Source organism: Bos grunniens, chromosome 12, assembly GCF_055505025.1.
Source record: "Bos grunniens cultivar Pamir isolate PY7600 chromosome 12, Bosgru_T2T1.0, whole genome shotgun sequence".
Taxonomy (NCBI): Eukaryota; Metazoa; Chordata; class Mammalia; order Artiodactyla; family Bovidae; genus Bos; species Bos grunniens.
The window spans coordinates 29,776,279-29,798,041 of NC_141176.1; the positions used below are offsets into that span (position 1 = coordinate 29,776,279).

The 21,763-nt window shown below is 44.1% G+C and overlaps 1 long non-coding RNA gene and 1 pseudogene across 2 annotated transcripts in view; one reads left to right on the plus strand and one right to left on the minus strand.

Moving 5' to 3' along the window:
- LOC147361580 (uncharacterized) overlaps positions 1-21,763 on the plus strand; it is a 292,159-nt gene that overhangs the window by 242,300 nt on the left and 28,096 nt on the right. The gene's annotated exons all lie outside the window — the stretch shown is intronic.
- Positions 344-21,763, minus strand: part of LOC147361581 (E3 ubiquitin-protein ligase RNF146-B pseudogene) — a 44,994-nt pseudogene continuing 23,574 nt past the window's right edge. The window contains exon 3 of the transcript XR_015138499.1: positions 344-986. The product of XR_015138499.1 is annotated as an E3 ubiquitin-protein ligase RNF146-B pseudogene (transcript). The remainder of the gene's footprint in view (positions 987-21,763) is intronic.

Sequence of the window (21,763 nt, forward strand, 5' to 3'; positions counted from 1 at the left end):
AATTTTGGTAATGGTTTTACGTCAATCCATGCAGAAAAATATGAACCAATGAAATAGTCAGATGAGGACCATTAATGCACACATACACACATGCTGGCCAAAAGAACTGAAGGTATTTTAAAAAACTATAAAATAAACAGACCTCAAGAAAACTGCGTTATTACTAAATAGCTCTCAACTATTAACACCCAAGTTCTTTATATTAAATAAATTTCTCAACAGAGATGTGTTAGACATATTAATTACAAGTCTATCCTTCCCATACCCCTTCCCACCCCAACTCCCAAAATGCACTACTTGGGATGAGTATAATATTACATGGGCAAAAATTTACAGATAACCATTTTCATCTTGAGCATGGATCTGAAAACTTTTATTTAAACTTCCGTTACTGTGCACTGTCCATCAGGCCTTCGAGATCTGACACTCACTGTTCCACCCGCTGCCACTGATCGATCAGATACTGTCTGACTTGGATTAGGAACCAGAAGTCTCTGTTGGGTCAAGGAGTGTTGTGCAACAAGCGCAGATACATCCTCACTATCACTACTGGCATCGGATTCGGTTTCTTCAATCGAAGTGTCTGGTGCTGGTACCCTGCCTGAAGATGGTGATTCATGCTCCTCTTCTCCTTCCCCTCTATGACTCCTTTCCGCTATGCTGTCTCCACCAAGTTGTAAATGTGCAAAAGAGTCTTCCAGAGAAGTGCCTGCATCAGGGGATGGTGTGGCGGGGCTTGTTAGCTGACCGTCTACTGACGTCAGGGGCCTCACAGAAGACGACTGAACAGAAGCTCCGCTCTGAGCTGGTACACTGTCCGCTCCGTCAGCAGAGCTCTCTCTCGCCAGATTTACAGTATTAGCATCACAGTCCAGCCTAAGTCCAGCTACTCCCTTCTTTGGTATATCTATTATATCCCGCTTGATCTTCCTGCGACATCCATGTTCGTTTCTCCTATACTGTACCATATTTTCAAGATCGGCAACCTATATATTTGATATAAATATAATTCCGTTTTTGCTATTGAGAATTTATAACAGTAGTGTGTCTTTTAATTTTGTTGGGTTCTTGAGTTTATTTTTATTTTTCCACAGACGTAAACAATATATAATGTCTTTGAAAGACATGCAAATCTATCTTTTATATAGATAGCATATTCAAAAGCAGAGATATTACTTTGCCAACAAAGGTTCATCTAGTCAAGGCTATGGTTTTTCCTGTGGTCATGTATGGATGTGAGAGTTGGACTGTGAAGAAGGCTGAGCACCGAAGAATTGATGCTTTTGAACTGTGGTGTTGGAGAAGACTCTTGAGAGTCCCTTGGACTGCAAGGAGATCCAACCAGTCCATTCTGAAGGAGATCAGCCCTGGGATTTCTTTGGAAGGAATGATGCTAAAGCTGAAACTCTAGTACTTTGGCCACCTCATGTGACGAGTTGACTCATTGGAAAAGACTCTGATGCTGGGAGGGATTGGGAGCAGGAGGAGAAGGGGACGACAGAGGATGAGATGGCTGGATGGCATCACCGACTCGATGGACGTGAGTCTGGGTGAACTCTGGGAGTTGGTGATGGACAGGGAGGCCTGGCGTGCTGCGATTCACGGGGTCGCAAAGAGTCGGACACAACTGAGCGACTGAACTGAACTGACCTGAAACTGAAGTTTCATTCAGCTGAAGCAGGCAGAAGTTTCATCTGGCCTGAAGAAAAGTTCTGTTAGTGAAAGGATTATTCAAGGATAGTTCAAAGATCTCCTTTTGTAGTTTTGTAGTGTAGTCTCAAGTCAGGTATCTGAATCCTTCAGCACTGTTTTTCTTTCTCAAGATGACTTTGGCTGTTCAGGGTCTTTGTGTTTTCATACAAATTTAAAATTTTTAAATTCTAGTTCTGTGAAAAATGCCATTGGTAATTTAATAGGAATTACATTGAATCTGTAGATTGCTTTGGGTAATGTAGTCGTTTTGACAGTATTGATTATTTCAATACAAGAACATGGTATATCTCTCCATCTGTGTATATCATCTTTGATTTCTTTCATCAGCAGCTTATAGTTTCCTGAGTTCAGGTCTTTTGCCTCCTTAGGTTTATTCCTAGGTATTTTATTCTTTTTGATGTGCTGGTAAATGAGATTATTTATTTAATTTCTCTTTCTAATCTTTTGTTGTTAATGTATAGAAATGCAAGTGATTTCTGTGTATTCGTTTTGTATCCTGCAACTTAACCAAATCAGTTGATGAGCTCTAGTAGTTTTCTGATAGCATCTTTAGAATTTTCCATGGATAGTATCATATCATCTGCAAACAATGACAGTTTTACTTCTTTTTCATCTCTTTTTCTTCTCTGATTGCTGTGTCTAGGACTTTTGAAACTGTGTTGAGTAAAAGTGGCAAGAGTGGACATCCTTGGCTTGTTCCTGATCTTAGAGGGAATGGTTTCATTTTTTTTTTTAACAGTATGATACTGGCACAAAAACAGAAATATAGATCAATGGAACAGGATAGACAGTCCAGAGATAAATCTGTGCACCTGTGATCAACTAATCTATTGCAAAGGCAGTACTACACAGTGGAGAAAAGACAGTTTCTTCAATAAGTGATGCTGGAAAACCTGGACAGATATATGTAAAAAAAAATGAAATTAGAATATTCCCTACCATCATACACAAAAATAAGCTAAAAATGGATTAAAGACCGAAATAAAGACCAGATACTGTAAAACTCTTAAAAGAAAACATAGGCAGAACACTCTCTGATACAAACTGAAGCAAGATCTTTTTTGATCCACCTCCTAATGAACATAAAAGCAAAAATAAGCAAATGGGACCTAACTAAAATGTAAAAGCTTTTGTACAGCAAAAGAAACCATAAACAAAGTGAAAAAACCACCCACAGACTGGGAGAAAATATTTGCAAACAAAACAACTGGCAAGGGATTAATCACCAAAATATACAGAAAGCTCATTAGCTTAATATAAAAAAAGCCAAACAGCCCAATCAAAAAATGAGCAGATCTAAATAGACATTTCCTCAAAGAAGATATACAGAAGGCCAAAAAGCACATGAAAAAAAGCTCCACCTCACTAATTTTTCAGTTCAGTTCAGTCACTCAGTCGTGTCCAACTCTTTGCGACCCCAATTGTTAGAGCAATTCAAATTAAAACTACAATGAAGTTATCACCTCACACAGGTCAGAATAGCCATAATCCAAAAATCTACAAACAGTAAATGCTGGAGAGAGTGCGGAGCAAATGTAGGTGCATTCCCACCTACACTGTTGGTGGGAATGTAAATTGGTACAACCACTATAGAGAACAGTGTGGAGGTTCCTTAAAAATCTAAATATAGAACCATCATATGATCCAGCAATCCCACTCCTAGGCATATATCTGAAGAAAACCTTTCAGAAAGATACATGCACCCCAGTGTTCACTGCAACATTGTTTATAGTAAACAGCACATGAAAGCAACCTAAATATTCATCTACAGTGGAACGGATAAAGATGTCATACATATATACAATGTTATACTGCTGCTGCTGCTAAGTCACTTCAGTCGTGTCCGACTGTGTGACCCCATAGACAGCAGCCCACCAGGCTCCCCCATCCCTGGGATTCTTCAGGCAAGAACACTGGAGTGGGTTGTCATTTCCTTCTCCAATGCATGAAAGTGAAAAGTGAAAGTGAAGTCGCTCAGTTGTGTCCGACCCTCAGCTACCCCATGGACTGCAGCCCACCAGGCTCCTCCGTCCATGGGATTCTCCAGGCAGGAGTACTGGAGTGGGGTGCCATTGCAGAATGAATTAATGCCATTTGCAGCAACATGGATGAACCTAGAGGTTATCATACTAAGTGAAGTCAGACGAAGAAAATTATATGATATCACTTATATGTGGAATCTAATAAAAAAGATAAAATGCAGTTATTTACAAACAGAAATGACTCAGAGATCTTGAAGTCAAACTTATGGTTATCAAAGGGAAATGTGGGAGGGAAGTGAAAAGTTAGGAGTTTAACACCACTATATATACACACCACTATATATAAAATACATAACTAACAAGGACCTACTGTGCAGCACAAAGAACTCTACTTAATATTCTGTAATAGCTCATCTCACATGCTAGTAAAGTAACGCTCAAAATTCTCCAAGCCAGGCTTCAGCAATATGTGAACCGTGAACTTCCTGATGTTCAAGCTGGTTTTAGAAAAGGCAGAGGAACCAGAGATCAAATTGCCAACATCTGCTGGATCATAGAAAAAGCAAGAGAGTTCCAGAAAAACATCTATTTCTGCTTTATTGACTATGCCAAAGCCTTTGACTATGTGGATCACAATAAAACTGTGGAAAATTCTTCAAGAGATGGGAACACCAGACCACCTGATCTGCCTCTTGAGAAATCTGTATGCAGGTCAGGAAGCAACAGTTAGAACTGGACATGGAACAACAGACTGGTTCCAAATAGGAAAAGGAGTTCGTCAAGGCTGTATATTGTCACCCTCTTTATTTAACTTATATGCAGAGTACATCATGAGAAACGCTGGACTGAAAGAAACACAAACTGGAATCAAGATTGCCAGGAGAAATATCAATAACCTCAGATATGCAGATGACACCACTCTTGTGGCAGAAAGTGAAGAGGAACTCAAAAGCCTCTTGATGAAAGTGAAAGTGGAGCGTGAAAAAGTTGGCTTAAAGCTCAACATTCAGAAAACGAAGATCATGGCATCCGGTCCCACCACTTCATGGGAAATAGATGGGGAAACAGTGGAAACAGTGGGTGACTTTTTTTTTCTGGGCTCCAAAACCACTACAGATGGTGACTGCAGCCGTGAAATTAAAAGATGCTTACTCCTTGGAAGGAAAGTTACGACCAACCTAGATAGCATATTCAAAAGCAGAGACATTACTTTGCCAACAAAGGTTCATCTAGTCAAGGCTATGGTTTTTCCTGTGGTCATGTATGGATGTGAGAGTTGGACTGTGAAGAAAGCTGAGCGCCGAAGAATTGATGCTTTTGAACTGTGGTGTTGGAGAAGACTCTTGAGAGTCCCTTGAACTGCAAAGAGATCCAACCAGTCCGTTCTGAAGGAGCTCAACCCTGGGATTTCTTTGGAAGGAATGATGCTAAAGCTGAAACTCCAGTACTTTGGCCACCTCATGCGAAGAGTTGACTCATTGGAAAAGACTCTGATGCTGGGAGGGATTGGGAGCAGGAGGAGAAGGGGACGACAGAGGATGAGATGGCTGGATGGCATCACTGACTCGATGGACGTGAGTCTGAGTGAACTCTGGGAGTTGGTGATGTACAGGGAGGCCTGGCGTGCTGCGATTCATGGGGTCACAAAGAGTCGGACACAACTGAGCGACTGATCTGATCTGAATAACCAATATGGGAAAGGAATCTCAAGAAGAATGGATATATGTATATGTATAACTGATTCACTTAGCTGTATATTTGAAACTAACACAACATTTGAATCAGCTATACTTCCATAAAGTTATTTTTTAAAATTTCATTCTGGGAATATGATTTTCAAAACTGAATCACAAAAGAGATCTAAATTTGTTGTAAATCACCCATAAACAAAAATTCTGTCCTACAAGCAATAATTCAGACATTTGTTGCAAACTTAAGCAGTGTCCAATACAAGACATCAACACTTGGCTACAATAAACAAGGTAAAAAAATTGGACAGATGGGCACAATGATTGATGGGAGATCAAAGACTGAGACTTATTTTGGAGAGGATCAAAGCCTATGAAAAAGAAAATAGAAATTGCATGACAATAAAAAGACTATCTGGACAGGGTCTGGATGTTGTTAAAGCACATGAATATGCATATACTGAGACTAGAGAAGATTCTGATGATGGTTTTTGTAGTCTGTTCAACCCAAGTGAAACAGCTACCAGCATTATCATTTGCATGTACCAGGCTCACTGGAACTTTCTCCAGTGGACTACCTTCATGTTCCTCATTTGGACGCCAAAAATCAAAAGCTCTTTCAATAAAGTTACAGTAAACTGGAGAGCCACTACAGTTCATACTGTCTAAAACTACCTTGTGCTTAGTTGTTCAGTCATGTCTGACTCTTTGTGACTCCATGGATTGTAGTGCACCAGGCTCAGAGCTCTGTCCATGGAATTCTCCAGGCAAGAAAACTGGAGTGGGTTGCCATTTCCTTCTCCAAAACTATCGTATTTTAAATATAATATTTAATATGCTGGTTAAGAAAACTTCAGTGCTTGTGGCACATATTGGTAGACTGGAACTTTTTTCCTGAAACTCCAGAATTTTCATTATTGTCTACAAGGACAGCAATTTCATATTATATAAACTGTTCCAGAAAACAGAAAACTAGGGGAATGTCATTCAACTTGTCTCTAAGAGCCAGAGAACTATGACACCAAAGTCAGACAAGTACTGTATAATAAATTAAAATTATGGAATGACATCACTCATTTATCTACATGGAAAAAAATCTTAGACATGATGATAAGAGTATACTAGATCCAGTAATATGAAAAATAAATACTACATTCTGACCAAGTAGGGGTTATTCTACAGATACAGGAATGGTTACCATTTAAAAAAAAAGAAGCAAAACTCTAAACATAGTTCATCACATTAACACAGAAAAACTTCACTTAACACTTCAGTAGGGGCACAGAGTACATTTGGTAAAATTCCACACATATTCACAATTAAAGAAAAAAAGAAACTCTTCGTAAATTCAAGGTAAGAAATATAAGGGAATGCTCTTATTATGATTAAGGTTATCCACTCAAAACCTAACCTAATGGCATAAGGGTGAAACATTAAAAGCATTTCTTTGAAAATCAAGAGTAAGAAAATGGTGCCCAATTCTACTATACCCATTCCACTGTTCTCATGATTCTCGCCAGAGCTATAAAACAAGAAGAAGAAACAAAGAATATAAGGGTTAGAAAGGAATTAGAATATGACACACTAGAGTAATTAGAAAATGACACGTTAGAATAATGTCATTATTCACATCAGGTTGTGTACATAAAAACGCCCAACAACCTACAAGTTATATTAATCAATAATAGAGGTGACCATGGACGGCAATGGCAACCCACTCCAATACTCTTGCCTGGACAATCCCATGGACGGAGGAGCCTGGTAGGCTGCAGTCCATGGGGTCGCTGAGAGTTGGACACGACTGAGCGACTTCACTTTCACTTTTCACTTTCATGCATTGGAGAAGGAAATGGCAATCCACTCCAGTGTTCTTGCCTGGAGAATCCCAGGGACCGGGGAGCCTGGTAGGGATCGCACAGAGTCTGACACGACTGAAGCGATTTAGCAGCAGCAGCAGCAGAGGTAACCAAGTTTAGAATTAATATTCAAAAGTCAGTTTCACTTCTACACAATTTCTATAACAAGTTAGAAATTATAGTTTTGTCAGGAGAGTGTATGCTTCTCAGTTCGGTCTCGTCACAACAAAGATTTGGAGTGACAGACATTAAAGCCCCCGGCGTGTCACAGCTCTCGGGTCTTGGATAGGCCATGTTATAGTTCTCAGGTCTCAGACCATGTTATAGCTCTTAGACAAATCAGTGTTACAGCTCTGTGTTACAGCTCTATTTTATTTAGAAAATAGCAGGAAGACCCATCCTCGAGGCATGAGAGCATGTCAACCCAAAGACGTAAAGAGAGTGGGGGAGCGTGCCAGCATGCAGGAGAGAGAACCCCAGCCCTTTGGCTCCTCCTTTTATATGTTTTTTCTCCCCCTGGGCCTGCCCTACGTAAATTGGGCTAGCCAGGAGTGTTGTTTGTTCTACCTGAGGTCCTCACTCCAGTCCTCGGACCTTCCTTTGTTCTATTTTCGTGGGCTTTTCTCTTCCTTGTCTTTTTAGCCACTGCCATTTTGGACTCCTGTTTCCTATTCTAACTACCTAATAGTTTTAAAAGTGAAACCAAATTAATAACAACAAAAAAAGCATACCTAGGAATAAATTTTACAAACTATCAGTTCAGTTCAGTTCAGTCGCCCAGTTGTGTCCGACTCTTTGCGACTCCATGAATCGCAGCACACCAGGTCTCCCTGTCCATCACCAACTCCCAGAGTTCACTCAGACTCACGTCCATCGAGTCAGTGATGCCATCCAGCCATCTCATCCTCTGTCGTCCCCTTCTCCTCCTGCCCCCAATCCCTCCCAGCATCAGAGTCTTTTCCAATGAGTCAACTCGTCACATGAGGTGGCCAAAGTACTGGAGTTTCAGCCTTAGCATCATTCCTCCCAAAGAAATCCCAGGGCTGATCTCCTTCAGAGTGGACTGGTTGGATCTCCTTGCAGTCCAAGGGACTCTCAAGAGTCTTTTCCAACACCACAGTTCAAAAGCATCAATTCTTCAGCGTTCAGCCTTCTTCACAGTCCAACTCTCACATCCATACATGACCACAGGAAAAACCATAGCCTTGACTAGACGGACCTTTGTTGGCAAAGTAATGTCTCTGCTTTTGAATATGCTATCTAGATTGTACTGTATACAGAGACCTTTTCAGAGAATATGTTAAAATGTTATTGAAAGACATTAAAGATTACTTAAATGAAAAGATACTCAATAGAGAGATTCAGTGTTATAAAGATATCAGTACTTTTGTAAAGATTGTAAATTTGTTAATATTGTAAAGATATCAATTTCCACCAGTTTATTTGTACATTATTTGCAATGTTTGCTGAAATCCAAACTGACATTTTGTTGGAGAAATTTGACAATTTATTCTAAAAGAATAGAATGTAGGGAAAAAAACAGCAAAAGAAAAAAAAAGTAGCCAGAATATGCTTGAGAAGACTTGACCTACCAGATCTCAAAACTCATTAGGAGTCTATGGTAAAGTAGAACGTTGTTTCACTGGATGCAAGGATGGAGTATCCGTCAGTGGATCTGTGTGGCGCTGATAAGAAGACTCACACCTCCATAGAAAGTTAAGTGATAAAAGTGACACTTCACATCCACAGGAAAGACAGGCCAGATTGGATTTCTATCTCATACCTTACAAAAAATTGATTCTAGATATTTTAATAGCTTAACTAAAGTTAAAATTCTAGAAGGAAATGAAAGAGCATTTTTACAACCTTTGAGTAGGCAAATTCATCTTAAACAAGACTTAGAGCTCAAACTGCAGAATATTCAAAATTATGTTGTTGAAGTTAAGGGCTTAGGTTAAACAAAAGACATCATAAAGTGAAAGGAGAGGCCCTAAAAGCAGACGATATTTACAACACATAACCGACAAATGATCAGTATTTAAAATTTTATACGAAATTAAAAATCTCCTACAAAAAACAAAAAACAAAAACAAAACATGTTGGGGCTAGGGTGGGAAGGAATGGGCAAAAGATTTGAACAACTAATTTATTTCACTAAAGGGAAAATATTGACATTCACCTTCATTAGGCATCAAGGACCTGCAACTTAAGATCATAATGAAATATTATATACCTGTTAAATGGGTTAAAAATAAATATATAAGACATTTGGTGGTATCAGCTATTGTTGGGATGTGTATTAATGGAAATTTTTGTCCTGCTGATGGGTATAAATTGATTTAACCATCCTGAAAAACAATTTGGCATTGTCTTGTAAAGCTGAACGCCTGAATATTCATGTCACTAACTGGTTATGAACCCCTGCCCCTGTGTTTGCATGCCTGTTCTCCTTTACTAACAGAACACCCCAAGTGTTAGCTGGACGTATGGACACGGAGCTGGAGAATAGATTCCTTAGTCTCTGCAGACAGGTGTGGCTAAAAGACTCAGTTCTGACAACAGGATGTGAGAGGCAATTTGAGCAGCTTCCAAGCCATGTGTTTAAAAGACTCCAGAGTCTCTGCCTTGTCCCAGTGGCTGGGACACAGAACAACTGGACAGCAGCTTTGACTCAGTGACGGAAGCTCCATGTTGAGAGGAGCAGAGCCAATGCCCTAGCCAGAGGCATGGAAAGAATGGAACCAGAGAAGCCCAGACAGTTTAGAGATTGCTAAAAAAAATTTTTTTAATGATCCACGAGTTCCACTTCTGAGTATTTATATGTGAAGAAAACAAAGATACCAACTCAAAAAGATAGATGTACCCCTATGTTCATTGCAGCATTATTTATGATAGCCAAGATTTGGAAATGACCTAAGTGTCTATTGTAGGTGAATGAATGAAGAAGGTACACACACACAATGGAATATTACTCAGCTGTAAAGAGGAAAGAAGTCTTGCTATTTGTGACCCCATTGATGGACCTTGAAGGCATTTTGTTAAGTGAAATAAGTCAGACAAAGACAAATATGTGGAGCCTAAAATAGCAGCAATAGCAATGAAACCCTCCCCGCCCCCGCAAAGCAGAGACTAGATTGGTGGTTGCCAAAGGCGAAGGGTGGGCAAAATATGTGAAGGAAGTCAAAAGGCACAGATCCTCAGTTATACGATGAGTAAGTTAAGGGACGGTAATGTGCAGCATGGTAACTCTAGTTAATAATAATGTGGTGGTTTAGTCACTAAGCTGTTTTCAACTCTTGTGACCCCATGAACTGTAGCCTGCCAGGCTCCTCTACCCATGGGATTCTCCAGACAAGAATACTGGAGTGGGTTGCCATTTCCTTCTCCATAGTAATAATAAAGTATTGCATATTTAAAAGTTGCCAAGAGAGTAAATTTAACAAGTTCTCATCATACAAGGTATTTGTAATTCTGTATAGTGACAGGTGTTGTGATAATGCCACAATATATACAAATATCAAATCATTATATTGCAATCTGAAACTAATATAATGTTATATGTAATTATACATACATACATAAAAGCTCAAACTATCAAATGTCACCCAAATGAAATCGATAATTCAAATAGCCTTGTAACTAAATAAAGAAGTTGAACTCATAAAAATTTTAACTCCCCAAAAAGAAAATCTCCAGGCCTTGATGATTTCATGGCAGAATTCAACCAAATGCATGAAGAATTAACACCAACTCTATACAATCTTTTCTAGAAAACAGAACATAAATAAACACTTTCCAACTCATATTATGATGCTGGTATTAACCTGATACCAAAACTAATACAAAAAGAAAACTGCACATCAGTGTCCCTCATAAAAAGATAAAATCGCGTGCTTTTCCTGCCCTTATGCAGGTGTATCAGAACTCTGAGCCCTTTGCGGTCCTTGTTGATGTTCTGATCCCTGCCCAGTCAACTTTCCCCTTTGCTCACAACCTCTCCCTGCTGGCCCTGTGTCACCCCATGCAGAAATGATCCTCATTAGCCCAACAGTGCTGCCCACCTTGGGCGTGTCAACTCTGGGAACCTAGTCTAAAGGTCTAGCCAATCCAAGTGTGGCAGAGAGAATTTCCTGGCATTCCTTAACTCAGTATTTTATGTGAAAATAGCAAAACAACATACTGGGTATGACTGAACACAATACTTGGAAATGAAAATTATATGAGGTTTGTTACATGCATGGAAAAGGGCATTTTTTTTTAATCCAAGACCAGAGCTGAGGAGCTTAGAACTCATGACCGTTGACCCAGAGGTCAGCTATGATGCTCCAGGCAGACTCCCCTCTTAACTGCCATAGAACTTTGGAAGGTTCTTAACTGCCACTCAGACCAGTGTGCAGTCATTCCTCTTGATGCGCCTGATGGAGCAGGAGCTCTATAGGAGCTGAAGAGCGATATATATTCAAATGTTTCGGCTTGGACTGGGTGTCCCCAAAAGAAATCAGACTGCAGGGAAAAACTGCAGGAGTCCTGAGAGGAAATCCCTGTGAATACAGACAGGGCAGGGAGAGCCTGCACCTGCCTGAGCCAATTTGTCTCCCCACCTACCCTTCCCCAGGAGCAAAGTGGGCTCCAAAGACAGGAGGGCTGTGGTCCAGGGGAACGCGAGTGGAGTGGAGTGGTGACCCAGCGGGGCTGGGCGGCAGTGTGGGCAGCTGGGCCTGTTCAGAGGTTGGGGGGGGTCTCTAAAAAGTATGGGGGCTTTTCTGAAGCAAACCCCCATGACTCCTTCCAGGTATTTCTGGAAGAAAAGTGAACTTAACCTTCCTGGAAGTAGGGATATTCAGATTACAAATGAAAGTGCCCTGTAAAGTCCTGCGAAACAGTTTGGAAGAAGGCTCCTGAAGGGGGAAAAATAGGATTTCTGCTGGGAAAAGAAGTGGGAGCCCGGAGCAGGGAGCGTGGCAGGGTCACCACAAATGCGGAGTGGGTGCCCTGGGCCACAGGTGAAGTTGGCTCTGAACTTAAGAAGGATTGAATGAGGGGTTGTGGGTATGAACCTGGAATTCTTCCCCACTGGGAATGGGTGGTGACTCTTAGCCCGAATGGACAAGGGCATCATCCCGGTCCTGTCTGCATCCTCTTCCCCGTGTGTGCGTCCTCTCCACCAGCTGTCTCCTTCGTCCTTATTTCTGAATCCTGGTCTTGGCTCATACAGGTGCTCACAGCACAGCTCCTGTGTGTGATGTCCCGTCCCAACTATTTCCTGGCCTCTGCCTCCCCACACTGGGCCCTGCGAGGTTGCTGTTGCCTCTCCAGCCCAAGCCTGCTGTGCCTATTTCTGTGTTCTCTTTGGCAATTGCTTTCTCTTTGGTACCCAGCCACTTCCTCCATGCCACAGTAATGTGATCCAAACACAGCTCAGGAGCTGATCTTCAGCTCAAAAGAATCCCCATCAGACAAAAAATGGGGATAGAGTTTAATGTACTTAACATGAAAAGTCAGTTCCTGCTTGAAAGTGGAGGTGAAAAGTGTCCCCACGAAGCCAAAGCATGGACAACAATCCCTTCCTACACAGCCAAAGGCCATGAAGCCTCTTCCTTAGCCTTCCAGCCCTATCCCCTTGCCGCAATAGCTGATGGCAAGTGTATTTTGCCAATTTTGTGCCTGTAATTAATGCAAAGCTCCACGGAGCAGGTCCTCAGACCTAACTGCCTGCCTCTGGTTGTTCTGCTTCTTTGTTTCTTAGCTTGCCACCCAGTACCCTGATAACCTAACCTGTGGGTAACCTGCTCACCTACCGGGCCTGGACTCCTGCTCCCCTTCCCTGTGGTCCCCTTTAGAGGGTTCACAGGAAGAGAAGGATCTGGAAAGTGTAGCTGAGACGTTGAACTCCAAAATTGAGTTGAAAGTGTGGAAAATAAAAATGGGAGATTCACATCGGATAAGGACCCTTGATGTTTAAGGAAAGCACACAAGAGCTTCCGGTTCTTATTCTGCCCGATTGAGTGAACTTGAGCGGGTCACTGACTTTCCAATCTTGACTCTATCCAAATTTCAGGGAGGCTGGGCAGACCTGGAGAGGGTGATTCCTGGGAACTTTGTGGGTCTGGGGATCCAGCGGTGGGGACAGGCAGCTACAGCTGAGATGGCTCAGCTGTTTTATGTCACCTGCCATGTGTGTGTGGCCTGTGAAAGCCGTTGTTGCTGTGTTTTTCTGTGTCTCCTGACTCCCAAAGCTCATTAAGCTGCTTGCTCCCAAGACTCAGGGACCACCAGAGAAAGAATCCTGAGATTCCTTTACGCAGCACAGGACAGACACTTCTCCATCTGGTTCTTTTACTAGCATGTTGGACAGCGTTGAAGGAAGAGCTTCCTAGCTCTAAGAAAGACATTAGCGTCTGGTGTAAGAGCATCCTCATTTCTGTCATCTTCTTTTTTCATTTTTAACTTAAAAGTCATTTTTAATTAAAAAAAAAAAAAAAAAACCATGTATGAAGTGAATGCCACCCTCTCACTGAAAGCCCTAGATGACATCCCATTGCTGATATGTTAGATCAGGCTCCTGGGCAGGAAACACGGTTTATCACAGTACAGCCCAAGCCTTCCTTCCCAGTGTGATCCCCTGTCCTGCTCCCCGTCTGGTCACTCTTGCTCCTACAGAGAGAAACCCTAGACGGACTGTGCTAACTGCTCTCGGGCCTCTGTGTTTTGGCTTGGGTTGCTGTTTTCTCTTCTGTCGTCTGCCTCCGAAGCCTTCCTCTGTAACTCCATCATCTGTTTCCTCCCCACCTCTTTGACCTTTGAAAGGCACCTGTCTGCCTGCTCCATGCTCCAAAAGTCTGCTTTGCTTTTCATTTGCAAACACAGTCTTACTGCTTAATATGTGTCTCATCTCCCCAGCTGTTAAAAACTTCTAGGGAAGTTTTAGAGATGGTCCTTACATATGTTTTAAACTTCCCATGTTACTGACACAGTGCATGCATGTAGCTGTTCAATAAATGTTGGATTAAAATACAGGAAAAGCAAACCAACCCACCAATATGGAGGTGTTCCAGCCTTGAGTTTTCTTTCTAAAACTGCCACATCCCTCCTAACTGCCTCCAGTGTTCAGGTCAGAGGATCAACATTGATGGTGCTATTGCATGTCCAGCTCTCAGAGGCAGGAAATCACTGAAGCCAGGCTTCCAGGCACTAACCAAGGAGAGCAGACACCTTCCAGTCAAGACTGTCAGGATGCCCGGGTCTGGCACTTTGAGGTTAGACTAAGACGTCAGAAAAGGGAAAAATGAGTTTGCCTGAAGCTGTGCCTGCAGAGAATCTATCCAGTTAGAATCTATCTAGTTAATCTTATTTGAAGCAGACTGACTGTATTATTCAAAGTTTAAATTGGAGTTTTGGAGAAAATTGACAAAGTAGATAGCTCAAGACAGCTTTTATTTTTCTGGATGTCTTTTAAGTGATAGATTGTCTTGGAAGTCTTGGTTTATCTCCCTTCTCAAAGGAAAGCCAACTGAATTTCCTCTCCCATGATTTCCTTCAGGAATAAGAGAGATTTATTATGGTAATTGAAAAATTGAAAGCAGAATGATTTTTAAAACATTAAGGAAGCTAGAGACAGCATTTTTAATCATTCTTATCAGCTATTCCTAGAACATATCTCATAATTATTTACCTAACATAGATAATAGTGTGAATCAGAACACACTGTGCCCTCAAGTTTAAGGGGGGGAAAAACTGAAATGAATGCTATATTTTTCTTGACCAAAGAAAAACCTTCAATCCCAAGCTCCAAAATTCTACAAACTCATTAACTTTTGCTGGGATAACCTTCAGTCATTTTCTTTCCCAACATTCTTCGATCTTTCAGGATAGGATAAAAAAAAAAATCAAGCTACCTAGTTAGGATAAGTTCCTCCTATTAAGAAAAACAGGTTTTTTTTTCCAGCAAAAATAAGCCATGAATTCAACCATGTATCAAGATCTAGAGATTATGAAGATTCCTAGGTCTTGGGCTATTACTTGTTTCCCAGAAATATCAAGAGACATAAAAATTCATTATCCCTAACAAAGAAAACCTATTTGATCCAAAAGTGCTTTGAAAGGTTAGTGATATACATGACCATCACATCCTAAATCTCTTCTACTTTAGACAGATGCTAGACAGTGTTGCAGAAATTGCCCGAGACACAGGGATTTTGATCCCATAGTCAAGTTCCATTGGATAAAATTTGTCACCAAATTTATCAAAAATTACAATTTGTCATTTCCATCTGATATTTCACTTTATTATATGATTTCAGATTTTGGTATAGGATTTCAGAAACGTGGACATGGAAGGATAGTATATGTTCTCATTTTTACCTGTAATGCCTTCCTGACTGCTCTTCCCTCTCATCTCTTCTCCTTAATGCAGGCACAGTCTCTAAAATGCATGTCCAATCCTTGTCACTTCCCTATTTAAAGTCCCTCAGAGGTCCTCCATTGCTCTTAGGATGAAGTCCAAATTCCTTATCTTGGCTTACAGATCCCGCTTGGATGGCCCTGGCTCCTCCTTCCCATTTCCTGTCTTTCCCACCTCTCACCCCTGCTGTCACCAACTCATCTCTTTTTTCCAGCCATGCCCTCATCTCCGTGTCTTCAGCATTCCATTCCCTCCTGCTCCTGCCGTTTCTCTGCCGCTCCTTTACTTTAGACTTGACTTCATATGCACATTTGCCCAAACACACCTGAATGCATTGATGGTGGGAAGAATAAGACTTACTAGCTCTTAACTGCTACACACTGCAGTTCTGTAGTGACTTTCCAGGCCAACATCGAACTTGCCATTCTAAACACTGTCGTATTTCTGTCTTGATTACCCACCCCCACCCAAGTCAGTTTGAAGGTTTGACGTGTTGTGAACCAAGTTCTGTCTCCAGTGGAAAGCAGCTCCTGATGCCTTCTGTGGTACACTGACGAGATGGGATGTGATTGCTCCATCTGTCTTTGATTTGGCTTGGTCTTAACTTTGTAAAAGGTTAGAAATATTAACAAGATACTTTTAATTCATCAAAAAGGTAATTTAATTTTCTCATTTGCCAAATTAACAAGAAGACAATCGAGGGGGAATAATGAATGCAATTCACCTGATTCATTTTGAATAGTTTTCCCAGTTCCCGTAGATTTTTAGAAAATCTATCATAGTGCTTTCTGTACTTTCATAGGAAAGTAGTTTTGCATCTGGATACAATACCTCTTCTCTCTGCCTCTAAACTTTTGCTTTTCAGCTGTTGAAATTCAGGACCAGATATAGTAAGAATTCAGAATTTTTGCTGGTTATTGGTTATTGCCAAAATACCTTTGTTAATCGGAATTCTTCAATTTTCCCTTTTAATGCCAAGAAACACAGCCTTGTATAACTCAACTTTAATTCATAACACTTTTACTAAACATTTGCTACAGTTCAAGGATTTGCTTCTTGAAAGGGCCTATATGTATATGGACCTGCCTGAGTGATGATTAGGTGTGCCTGGGGTGAGGAGGGACAAATACTGTAACATGGATACTCAGATGTCTCTGGGTCAGCGGGCGAGCCTGGCAAGCCTCCTCCACTCCATGTAACACGGGCATCTCTCGCTGGTGTTTACTACCCAGGGCTGTGTAGTTGTGCCCAGATAGCTGACGTTGTCTGTAGAGCAGTGCGTTTACAGACATACTGCAGACCACCAGGATGGGTCATGAACAGAAGGATATGTCATACTGAGGTCTCAGGATTACTTCCTGAAGAATCCCTCAAAGCCCCATTTGTATAAGCAAGGTTCTGATCCAGCTATAGGTTGTTACCCAGGGTCCCCAGCTCCAGGGGCCCAAGAACTCCTGCAGCTGAGTGGTTGCTGAGGGCTATGCACTGGGCCAGGGGCTGGGGTGGCCCTTGATAAGATCACCCACCACTGCCACCCCACCCAGAAAACCCCACGTCCAAATGTTAGGGACTGGGCCTGGTGCCTCCCACTGCTCTGGCCATCCACAGAGGTGCTTTGTTGATACTAAATGGGAGAATGAAGGGGAAACTTTTCACAATGAACAGTCTTATCCTGAGATAAACTTTGTTCTTGAGACCAAAGTCAAAAATAAGATTAAACCTAACTCAAGAATTAGTACTCTAAGGGCCAGGAGCACAAATCCTTGCTGGACATAGTACCTGAATCTAGGCAGTCTGCCAGGATACCTGGCAGTTACCCATTGCCTCTCTCTGCAAGGGTGGTGGTGGTGCTGCTGTTGCTGCTAAGTCACTTCAGTCATGTCTGACTCTTAGCAACCTCATGGACTGCAGCCTACCAGGCTCCTCCGTCCATGGGATTTTCCAGGCAAGAGTACTGGAGTGGGTTGCCATTGCCTTCTCCGCAAGGGTGGTGCTGGGGCCAGGGAACTGAGCCTGGAGGCACTGGGAGCAAAGAAATCCAGCAGAGCTTGGTTGCCAGTCAGGAAGGATGGACAGGAAGGATGTTTCCAGGGGATGGAAACAAAGGAGAATTGGACGGTGGCTTCCTAGGCAAGCTCGTCACTCTGTGTAGTTGAAAAAGGAGCCCGTGGGGAGCTGAGCCACCCCCATCTCTGTGTGGGGAGCGGGATGGGGGAGCTGTCCTTAGGGACCTTCTGAAGCTCCCGAGTACTGTGCTGTGGGGAACGTGGCTCATGCTCAAGTTTTCTTTCCAGGGAGCCATTCTGGCTCTGCCTGGAGCGAGGGACAGGGAGACCCCTGGCCAGCAGGGAGGGCCCCAGACGGAAGGGAGGGGCGGGGTGGCATTCAGGGCTTTTCCTTGGCCTCGGCAGTGGGCACACAGGTATCAGTTTTACACGTACTTATTAAACTGCATGGATTTATGCATTTTTCTGTAGTTTTATTTTACAATATAAAAAAATTAAAAAAATAGCAGAGCACAGGAGCTAAGAGCCAACCCCCTGGCCCGTATCTTAGTAACTGTAGGACTTTGGGCAGTAAACGTACAAACCACAGCCACTAAGCGCTGGCCAAGGCCGTGTGCTGAACTTGCGCCCTACAGCACCCCTGTTGGTAAGATGTTACTATGCCCATTCTACAGATGCACACATTGTCTTAGCAAGGTGAGAAAGGAATATCGGTCCAAATTGCATGTGTGTTGACGGATCTACCCGGAGCCTGCCACCCTGCAGCTGTGCAGGGCTGTGCCCTCCAAGGCCAGCTCGCTACTGACACAGCTGCTCAGACAAAACCACACCCCCGTGCCACCCCCCCGTAGAGGAGGCAGTGAAGGGTTAGTGTATGAAATGGTAATCCAAAGATGCTGTCTTGACAGCATTCTTTAAAGGAGCATGCTAGCAAGATATAAGTCACTGTGATGACTTGAATTGCTTATCAGCATGTGTTTTGATTCGACATAAGTAATGTTTCTACTGGGTCAAATAAAGAAAAGTGTCTGAAATGGCCAGAAGAGTTTAAAGCACTTCAAGTGGCTTCTGTTTTTGTATCCAAACAGAGGCATACGGTTGACTTTCCCTCTGTGGAGTCAGCAGCCTCTGGCTCTAAAGTGACATACCAACCCTCTCCCCCAGCCCCCTGCCCGTGCCATAGTCCCCCTGCCCCTAAGGAGCAGTGACTTGGAAGGTCCCTGTCATCTGGTGACCCTGGAGAGCAAGTGCTGGCAGAACATGGCTCCTCCCAGCATGGACACATGTCTCTGCACAGCGGGCTGAGGATCCTTGAACCATTTCTCCAATTTCTGGCTCTTGGCCACACAGACAAGGGGGAGACAGCTACATGGGGCTTGCGGTCCAGGGCTCTGGGGACACAAGTGACTGCCAGTGACCATGTGATGAGCCACGTGCACAGTCCTGTGGACACTGCTACTGCCTGGCATCCCCTCTCAGTCCCCAGAACCCCTATGCTCATAACCCCGGTACTATAACACTTCCCAAAAAAGCAGGGTGCTTAGGTGTGGATATAAGTGACAGAAGGTTGGGGGCATACCAGTCACTAGATAAAATGTGGATATTTGCCTGGAGTCAACAGTTCAATATCGTTAGAACTGCAGAATGGTTCCCACCGCCTGATGCAGAGAGACCCCTCGGTGCCTGGGCCTGGCTGGGGTTCCCAGCTCCAAGAGCAGGGAGGGTTCATGGAGAGGCTACGGGTGACAAGTCAGGAGGCTGTCCACCCAAGGGTGCCGGCCAGCCTCCCGCGGTGTGTGGAGTGACACGGAGCGGGGACACCCTGCGGGGGAAGCCCCGTGCGTGTTCCTGGTCAGAGCTCGAGCTGGGGGAGAGTGGGGCCTGGGAGCTCAGGCTGGGGTGGGGGGCCGGGGGGAGCAGCTCCTCTGCTGTCCCCCCTGCTGGCCCGGACTTCATCCTCCAGAGATGCAGGGCAGCTCTGGTCTGCTAGGCCCGTGCTTGGTCTGTCATCCTGAGCCTGTTGTTGCCATGTGTCCGTAGGGGGCAAGTCCAGAAGTAAACGTGGACATACCACGTAGTAACCTGCCTGAATTTTAAGACAAAACACAAGATTTCAAAACAGACTCCACGCCTTGGGGCAGCTTCGGGCCCAGAGCAAGGTTTGGGGGGTTGGTGGGGAGGGGAGTGTGGTCAGCGGCGGGAAGGATGGGGTGACATAAATTCATTCTCCTCTGCCCTTAGCGACAGTGTGGGGCAAGAGCTCGGGGAGCTAACTCCTCGCAGCTGACAGATGGTGATGGAAGGGCAGCTGTCCTGCCACGACATCTCAGCATCTCACTTTTCCTCCTCTGAGTCCTTACCTCCTCGAGTTGTTGTGAAGATTGAATGGTTTAGTTCGTGTGGGGCTCTTATGAAGTGTCTGCTGGCATAGAGCAAGCGCTCAGTAGATGTCAGGTCGCCAGCCAGCAAGAGTTGGGGGAGCAGGGGAGCCCGTGAGGAAGCGCTCTGTCCTTTCCAGGGGTCTCCTTCTCTGCTCTGTCCTCAGATTGCTTTCAATGGTTGGTAGCATTTCCAGCCATGTTTTTAGATCCACAAGCAATTAATTGCAGGGGCTTCTTGAGAGAAATACTTAAAAGCTCCCCCCTCCCGCCCCCTAGCCCGAGCCCTGCGATGGTACAGCCACCCTTTCTCCTCCTCCTAGAAGAAGCACATGGCTCCCATATTCATCTGTCCTGGGTGAGCAGAGCAAACACCCAGCTGAGAAGGCAAACCCTGGCCCCTGGGGGCCACTCGGCCTCATTTGCCTTGACGTTCTCTGTGTTCCCTTTCAAGCAGATCCCCTGCCTCAGAGGCTTGTCAGTGCCAAACAGGAAAAGAGTGAAAGGGAGAGGGGAGAGCGAGGCAGACAGAGAGCAAGACCAGCTCTTGAATTGGATCCTGAAACGGGTTCCTTAGATGATGCACATGCTCCCTTAGTCCTGGCTCAAGGTTGTAAGGCAACAGAGGTCAAGCATTAGGACGTGCGTCCCTTCCAAGGGAGGACCTGACCTGTGATCCTCCAGCCTGCGTGCCGTTCGTGGGCCTGGCATCACAACCCTCCAGAGGCAGCAAAGGGCCAGGATGCAGGGCCGTCCCCAGGCTGACGCTGCTCAGCAGTGAGACACGGGGCCCACAGCGCTCAGCAAAGAGAGGAGACCATGGAGGGCTGAGAGGACGCGTGTCCTCCTCCTGCCTTTGGAGCTGCAAGAGCCTAGACCTTTATGGGAATTGAATGGCCTTTGGCTTGAAAAGATTAGGGAGAAAGCCTGCTGGGTAGGATCAGGACTCCCCACTCACTGCCCTCCACCCCCACAGTGACAAGAGGAGGCACCTCTCCCAGGCGGAAAGAGGGCAGGGAGTGGGGGGGTGGTGGGTGTGAGGCCAAGGTCTTGGGTCTCTGGAAGAGACCTCACTTTCCCAGTCAAGCTCTGGGAGGTCTGAAGAGGGGACCATACGAAGCAGGAACCTGCCCCTATCTCCTGGGGAATCCACGGGAAGTGACCAGACCCCAAAAGATGGATGAGTGAAAGGAGTAAGCAAAAAGGTCGCCTTGGTCAGCCTCGAAAAACTGCTAAGAATCTGAAGCTGGTTCCTTTTTGGCTGAGACACAGCATACCGATGAAGCAGAAAGGGGGTGAAAGGGGGGACCCCAGGGACACTCCACTCCCAGCCTGTGTGGTCCAGCAGCTGTGGGCCCAATGCAACAGTGGACATCACAGTAGAACTCTCCAAGTGAATGACCCAGAGGATCCTTTTGTAAAACCCCTGAACTTAGCCAAGACCCTGAGCTAGGGTGGGAGCCAAATGGGAGCATCTCTGATTGGACCGGGATTCCATTCCCATCAGACCAACAGCTGCAAAGAGAAACTGAAAGGTCCATTTCTGAGGGGTGTGGCCTTCAGATACTTGGGCATCCTACAGGTCTATGAACTAGGGTGGGAACCTGGGAGCCTGGGCTGTCACTGCTGAAGACAGCCCTTCAAATGAAAGATTTGTGAACTCACAGAAAAGTAACATGTGTTGAGGATGGGCTATTCTGAGGGCTTCTTCCATGGCCCAGGCCGGCGGAGGGAGGGGC